The sequence below is a fragment of the Sorex araneus genome, chromosome 3 (assembly GCF_027595985.1).
Source record: "Sorex araneus isolate mSorAra2 chromosome 3, mSorAra2.pri, whole genome shotgun sequence".
Lineage (NCBI taxonomy): Eukaryota > Metazoa > Chordata > Mammalia > Eulipotyphla > Soricidae > Sorex > Sorex araneus.
In genome coordinates, this window is record NC_073304.1 from 136,156,818 (window position 1) to 136,165,291 (window position 8,474).

The 8,474-nt window shown below is 38.7% G+C and overlaps 1 protein-coding gene across 3 annotated transcripts in view; it reads left to right on the forward strand.

The window, feature by feature from the left end:
• Positions 1–8,474, forward strand: part of MACROD2 (mono-ADP ribosylhydrolase 2) — a 2,262,400-nt gene that overhangs the window by 1,539,974 nt on the left and 713,952 nt on the right. The gene's annotated exons all lie outside the window — the stretch shown is intronic.

Sequence of the window (8,474 nt, forward strand, 5' to 3'; positions counted from 1 at the left end):
TTGATAGCAAATGGAATATCAGGAACTAGTTTGTTTCTCATGAACATTGTCTTTGTGAGATTCAGCTGCAGTCTGACCTTTCCACATTCACGGTCGAAGTCGGCCAGCATTCGTGCCACTTGGCTAATGTTTGGTGTTATTAGAATGATATCATCACTAAAAAGGTGATGTAGTTGCCGACTATCTATCTTCATTCCCATTCCTTCCCATTCCAGTCATCGCATGATGTTCTTGGGGGTGGCGCTGAAGACTTTTGGTGAAATGGATCACCCTTCGAACCCCCCTCTTTACATTAATGATCACTTCTTTGTAGAATAGTGAGATCCTAGTGGTGAATCTGTGATACAACTTGTGGAGGATCCTGATGTACTGAGTTCGAATGCCCTGTTTGGTTAGGGCTCGGTGACTGCTTCAGTCTAACAGAATCAAAGGCCTTCTTTAAATCAAAAATGTTAGACAGAGAGGAATTTACCCAAGTTGGCTGGTATGCAAGGCAAACCCCTAAATACTGTACTATATCATTCCAGTCCAAATAGGCAACTAAAGTAGAGGAGACAAAAAATAAACAAACAACTCTGGGTCCAGTGATGATAAGAATCCTAAAGAGATGCACGGCCACCTAAGGAAAGACAGTGGTTTAGCTAAAGGCCAGAAAGAGTTTCATTGAGATGACTTTGGATCAGAGATCTAAAAGGATGGGGCAGGGGTGAAAGTCAGCAAGTATCTGGGAAGTGAAGTAAGAGTATTCAGGCAGAGAGACTAGCAAGGCACAGAAGCAGGATGGTGCTTTCCGTGTCTGAAGCTCAAGTCAGCCGGTGTGGCTGGAACTGAAAGAGCAAGAGGAACGGCAGAGGACAGGACTGAGAGGAGATCAGGGATCTGATTGCAGAGAGCATGAATGTGAATATGACGCAGACTATATTTAAGTCTTATAGGAATGAATCAAAACAAAAGGTAAGAAAAAACCCACCGTCTTCCTTGTATTTAAAATACCAATGTTCAGAGTGCTGTGGTGCATACTTTTGGCTCTAGTGGCTTGGGCGGAGACTGTGCCAGCTAAGTACAGTCAAAAAGAAGTACGGCTATAGGAAACAATTCTGATTTTGTGACCTGCTTCCATCTACTTTATTTACACCTTTTGGGAATGGATTCATGTATTACTTATATAACTAAACATTAAAGAGGAAATACAGAATCAATTATTTCTAACACAATGTAATAAAAAAAAAGTCTTTCAATATTCCTTCCTGTGACTTTGAACAAATTCCCTTTCTCAGTTTTTTCATCTTCCTTATTAAAAAAATAGAAGAATCATTTATCTCTCATAGAATTGCTCATGAAATCAATCAAGTAGTATATGAATCAGATAATGCATAAAATTTTTATGACAGAGCTCAGCACATAGCAGTAATTAGAAAGTGCTATCTATTATTACTGCCACTGCTCTAGTTTAGCCCATGTCTAGACACAGGGACACTCAGGATGCTGTAAGATTGCCTGTTCCTCTGTCACTTATGTCCCAAGCTTTTGAGCAGTAGAGGAGGATGTCTTAGAGTATTCTAAGATGCAAAAGATGAGTACATTCTACTATATTCCTTTTATAGATGAGCAAAGTAAGGTGCTGAGGTTGCTGTTGATACTTAGATTTACTGCCACTGAGTGACCCTAGTCCATTTTTTCTAATTCAAATCTCTATTTATTGCATCAGTATTTCCCTAGCATTCAGATTTCTCCTAATCTTCTAATATAATTATCTAATATTTTAAATTTCTCTTCACATGACTTTCTACTTTTACTTTCTTTATTGTGTGTGGGGGGAGGAGCACTGTTGGGCCACACCCAGTAGTGCTCAGGGGCTATTCCTGGCTCAGTGCTCTGGAGCGACCTCTGGCAGGGTTTGTGGGGCCATATGCAGTGTCAAGAGTTGCTGGCTGATAACATCTGGAGATCAAGAATGCATCCTGGATCTCATTATTTCTAAGGAGCACATTTATTTGTTTTCGATTCTAATCAGCATAGATGCCATGAGGATCCATGACCTGTGTGCACACTGAGTTGGTTGTTATTCCATCGGGTTGACTGGGTAGCTGCAAGCACTTGTCTCTCAGCCAGGCAGTCTAGTTGGGGTATTTTGAGGAGATTCATGTCTTGGTTGTTGTCTGAAAACTTGTGCTGGAAGCAATGAAAAAAGCCAACTTTGGGGGCTGCAGCGCTAGCACAGAGGGTAGGGCGTTTGCCTTGCATGCGGCCGAACCGGGTTCGAATCCCAGCATCACATATGGTCCCCTGAACACTGCCAGGAGTAATTCCTGAGTGCAGAGCCAGGAGTAACCCCTGTGCATCGCTGGGTGTGACTCAAAAAGAGGGGGAAAAAAGGCCAACTTCAGAACTTGCAGAGAAGGTATTAGAAGATTGGATGGAGTCCAGACTCAGTAATAGGGGATGCATGAAGGATGAGATTAGAAGTACCATTCTTAAGAAGGAAAAAGAGATTGTACAGGGTTTGAGTTTGAGGCCTTGCTCAGTCTCCAGCACCACATAGTACGTTGAGCATCACCAGGTAAGGCCCAGGAGGCCCTGAGCACTGCAGCATGTGGAACTAGAGAAACGCTGAGCACGATTAGGGTTTCCTGAGTAATTCAGAGCAATACAGGACCAGAACAAAATTGCATCCTTGGGACTAAGTCATCCTTGCTTTAAATCACTGGACAGGAGGGGCCCCTGAGCTATCTGAGCACCGTATAGGAGGCAACCCTTAGCCCCTCAAAATATTGAAAACTTATTGGTGATTATTTGAAGCACTTATCACTGAAGGTGAGGAAATCTTAAAAAAAAACATTATTTTATTTCCTTTTTCATTTGTGATGTCAAACAATATGTGTTTTAAATAATTATTTAAATAAATCCAAAGTAGCAGCTTCAAAAATTACTCAATAAGATTTCTTAAAAAATTAAGAAAACATGATATATTGTAAGAGATACCTTTCTCTCTCTTAGTAGTACACAAAGTGCAACAAAATAATTGTGTTTCATTTAGCAGCTTCCTAATTAGGTAAAATGCATGTATAATTAAACACACTTAAATGCAAGGTGTATTAGGTGTATGTTCTTGCTTGCAAATAATGAAAAATCTAACTGAAACTGACTAAACAATAAGGGAAGTGTTGACTCAGCCTGCGGACTATTTTAGACACTAGAGCACTTTACAGATAATATATACCAACAGCTCTATTATGTCAGAAATCTCTACTTTTCTATCTGGCTGGTTAAGGAGGTTGTCTGTTACTTAGATCAGTCAACTTTCTACAGGAGCCTAAAACAAAATCAATCGTACTCTGATCAGAGGCCATTCCATCAGCAACTTATGCCTAGTTATGCCTATGGATACTGAGAGACAAAAGGCATTTCCTCCCTGCAGTAATGCAAGAGCCAAGAAGCAAACATCAAAGAAGATCCAATGGTGGTTACATTGTTGACTTAAGAGGTGATCTTCTTAGTTGTTAAGATGCTTTTATGACCAATACAGAGAGGATAGAGGGCTGTGTCCTTCCTCAGTCTCACATTACCCAAGCATAAACTGAAGTGGAACCAGACTTTCAAGAGGATGGGAGACAGGGTATACAATTTAAGGATTTCATATGTCCTTGAAAACAACTGGATGGGCTAAGGATATATTTTCTAGGTGGTGGCTCAACTTATACATTTCAAAAAATAAAAATCCTCTCTTGCTCTTTAAGTCAAGTGGTTATTTTTGCCCCGATAGAACAAGTGCATGCTGAGCAGGAGATCCAAGGCACAAGCGAACTTAAAAATATGCCTGTCAAAGAAGCAAACTGGGGGATGGGGGCAAATAAAGGGAAACGGTGAGACTGGAATGTAGGTTGCCTAAAAATCAACTGTGATTAACTTAGTAAATAATGGCTTTTAAATTTAAAATTAAATTAATTAATTCAGGTAAGTTGCTTGCCTTGCTTCTGGCCAACCTGGCAACCTGGATTCCATGGGGGAGAGTAGAATGAGGGGAGAGGAGAAGAGGGAAGAAGAGTGGAGGGGAAGAGAGAGGGGGGGGAGAGAGAGAGAGAGAGAGAGAGAGAGAGAGAGAGAGAGAGAGAGATTTGGCTAAAATTGAATTACTATCAGGTAAGTTTTTGATTGCTGCATTTCTAGACATGTTTATGGAGACTTCATGATCTGGAATCTGCTAGAAGGAGAAGCTATATTAGAAATAAGACTAGTGATGTCAGTCTCTACATTCTGCAGGTGACAACTGAGTTTATGCACTTGCAGCAGGCAGCTTGTGTGCAGAGACCTGGGTCAGATCCTGAGGACTTCATGTCCCTACCCCATGAAAGGTGATCCTGATGACTCCCAGAATTCCTGAGTAATGCCACAGTCTAGGGGTAAGAAGTGAACTGTTCATCCCAGCTCGCCAAGAGTACAGAGAGTGGCCTCCAAGCTTTCTGAGCACTCCTGCCAAATGCCACACCCCGCATCAGGCTGATTTCCCCAGGCTTTTGTTTACTCTATCACTCTTTTATGAGAGAGGAGTTTTATGGAAGGTAGTTGTGTCCAATACAACTTTTACATAAGGAAATCTCATTTTTTTTTCACTTTTACTGGTCCTAGTATAAATTTATTGTGGAAAAGATCATAGACTATGTCCTGCAAAGCCCCTTAGTTGAACTAATCGACCTTGTCAGTCTCTCTCTGTCTCTAGTTTCTCAAGTAATAAAATAATTAATGAAGATGCTGTTTTAGTGGATTATATGCAAAGTTATTTTGCATAAAATAAAACTTCTTTCCCTGTTACTGTATTTTCATCTTTGTTTTATCATTGCTTTTTGTTTGAATTAATGCAATGATATTACCAAAGTCATCCCCCATTACACGACCATTTGCTTTCATATTCAAGGCAAAAATGTCATTTTTCAGATGAAACTATTTGTCCTTGTTAAAACAGATATGGCAGTTGGTATATTCAGACTCAATTACTAAGTTGCATGATTGATTCCAAGATAGAGCTGGGAACTGAGACAGATGAAAGTTTCCATTAAGTGTTCAGTATGCTTTCTTTCTGCTAGATATGATGGGAGAACAGCTCTTATAACCAGAGCTCAGAGGGAAGCAAAGATAAGTTAACTCAGATAAATTCTCCAACAAGTGAACTCTAAATGCTTAGGTTAAAGGGGAAAGTGTGTGTGTGTGTGTGTGTGTGTGTGTGTGTGTGTTTAAGCAGTCTCCTTAAACACACACAATACCTGGAGGGGAGAGGGGAAAGGATAAGAAAGAAGGGAAGGAGGGGGAGGGAATGATGATGAGGTACAACCCAGGCCTGGTAATGGCTTTGTTGATCCCTGGATATTTCTGGAAAAGAAAAAAAATCAGTGTTGCATTAATTAATTATTATGTGTTAACCATCGTGGGGAGGAATTTGTTGTGTCTTGGAATGAGTTGGCTCTTTTCCTCAGAGATAATTTCCAAAAATATGAATAGTTGAAGTTTGCCTGCTGGCAACACTGCTGGGGCTTAATTTCTGGACTGTAGAGCAGTGCTTCTCAACTAGAGGTGATTCAGCCTCCTAGGAAACATTTGACAATGTCAGGACTGAAGGGGGGAAGAGAGGGAGATAGAGGAAGAATTGATTCCAGGGCCTCATACATGCAAAATACATACACTGCTAACTAAACTACATCAACTGTCTAATATTTTTGATTGTTACCACTGAGAATATACCACTGTCACCTGATACCTGGTATATCACCTGGTGCTTTTACCAGTTGTGCTGCTAAACATTTCTTTATGCACATGACATTCCCCAACAACAATGATCTGGTCTAAGATATCAGCAGTGCTACAGTTGGGAATCCCTAGTCTGGATCAACAAGCCTTTCTGTGGAGTAGAATTGTTTGGGCCTCCTGGCATTTATCACGAGTCAGCATACATGAACTCACTTCTAGTCATCAGATAAAAAGCTTTGTTCCTCATAGTCCTCCACCCTTTTAGGACAAGTCTCAGTTTCTTTTTATTAATGGGGAAAATTATATGTAAACTGTACTACAGCATAAGCTAAAATGATGCCCATTTAACGTGGACTTTCTTGTAAAGACATTCTGATATCTTCTGGGTTTTGCTTGATGGTTCTCTTTAGCAGTCCTCAAAATTGTCTTTATCTCCACAGCAACCTAAATATAGATAGCATTTGTTAGAGCAATTTACTTCCATGGACTTCTTGAGCTACAAACTGTAAACACACCTCTCTGTACCACATTTGCAAAGCCTCATTATAACATGAGTTACCATGACACAAATTACAAGCTTGACCCCAAATACTTATAATATTATAACAGTTCCTGTACTCTGATCCTTTACATTAGTAACAAATTCCTTATAACCTTGCAGTTGATATATATTTTTTGTATTGTTGTGTCTGTACACAACAATACTAGGGCCACAACTAGTTGTACTCAGGGCTTACTCCTGTTTCTTTGCTCACGAATCATTCCTGGTGGACTCAGGGACTATTCCTGATAGCTCAAGGGACACTATAGAGTGTCAGTGATGAAACCTGGATAAAGCAAACACTTTACCTGCTATATCATCTCTCCAACTCTAATTTGCATTTGACTTTAACACTGAGAATAACCTTTGTTGATATACTTGGTGATTATAAAGATAATGCAATATTATTAGAAGACTTGGTTCTCCACTGACTTTTCATGGTTCTGTGTTATTGAATATATATTGACTCATTAAAAGTGTTCATCAGATGATCTTACTGACATGTCTAGAACTAAGCAAATATAAGAATTGCTTATTAATTTAGCTAAAATATTTGTTGATCTTCTGATTTTGGAACTTCATATTTTATGTTACAAATAATACTGTTTATTAGTAAATGAGTAAAAAAAATAATTATTTTGCAGACATTTAGGTGAAACTAACAATTATTTCTCTTTTTAAAAGGAATTCCTATGGATTCCAAATCAATGATAAATTTGATAAAGTAAAAATAGTTTTCAAAACCTTTATCTACTTCTATACCAGAATATAAATGAAAAATATTAGGTGGGTAAAAAATATTAATATTATGAATTATTCTATGCTAATACAATTAGGGTTTTCATAGAATCGATAAATTCTACAATTTTGTGGAATTTCAGGAAGTCAGCTCCATTTACCTATGCATAGGTGAGAGAGAGAGAGAGAGAGGCAGTGGGAGGGAAAGAGAAATGTGAGACAAAATATGAGATTTAAAAAAGTATAGTATGGGATTAAAAAGTGCTCAAATTTATTAGAACTGAAAAGTTTGTCTTTAGAGCTGAACTTATAATGGGGAAGGGGATCCCTGGGTCACTGGTGGAGGGAACTAGACTCTGGTGATACATGTGGTGTTAGAATGATGTATGCGTTACCATTATTATAAACAATATTTAAATCCCTGTACCTAAGCAAAGAAAGGGTTTTAAAATTTAAAGAAAAAAGAGCTGATCATAAGTTATGATGCTCAAATTATGATGCCCTGGTAAAGGGAATCAGTATATAGAAATGTTAAAGAAGTGAAATGTAATACATTTAAATCAAAGACAAAAGGAAAATGTCTTAGATATGCTTTTATTAGGCTCAACATTAATATTAACTGTTCACCATATTAAATGTGTCATTCAACAGCCGCTGTAATCTTTATATTTTGTTTTTCAATATAAATTACAATTTCCTTAAAATGAGTCATTAATTCTCACAGTACACTTCTGTGTAGTAGAACGTGCATCTTTCTTTCCTTTTTTGTATTTTTGATGGTGTTCCGGGCTCCTTCCTAGCAGTCACAGATCCCTATGTGGTGCTAGGGATTGAACTGCAGTCAGACAACAGAAGGCTTTTGCCTTACCCCATGTGTTCTCTCTCTCCAGCCCCTCACATTTTCATTTCCCATTGAAATACCATGCTCAGAATGATGAAATCAACCTGATTAAATGGACACAAAAAGTACATTGGTAGAGGCCATTGCCTTGCACAGATCATTTTCTATTGCCAAAAAGTCCAATTTAAAGTCTACGGTATATTTATATTTCCTTCTACATGCTTTCAGATCCCTTAAATATTACCAAATAAAATATGATGCTATTCAGTTAGAGCTGCTATAAGATTGCTAGCATCTCAGTGGCTGAAACAACAAGCACACCTTATAGTTCCATAGTATGGAAAGGCCAAAAACATTGTCCAGGATATCTGGTATCGGTGTCAAACCACTTCCTGATATGAAAATACGTAATTATTTGCTCCTTATACAGAAGAATCCTCACTGCTGTCTCATTGGTTGCAGGGAGTGTGAGAGTGTTAGTTCTCTTCTTCAGGTATCAGAACACCAACCCCATCACAAGGACTCTGCACGTAATTAACTTTCAAACGTCCACCTCCCATACTTTCAGCCTGTACTAAACTGAAACATTTAGTCCATAACATTTTGGCATGAGAG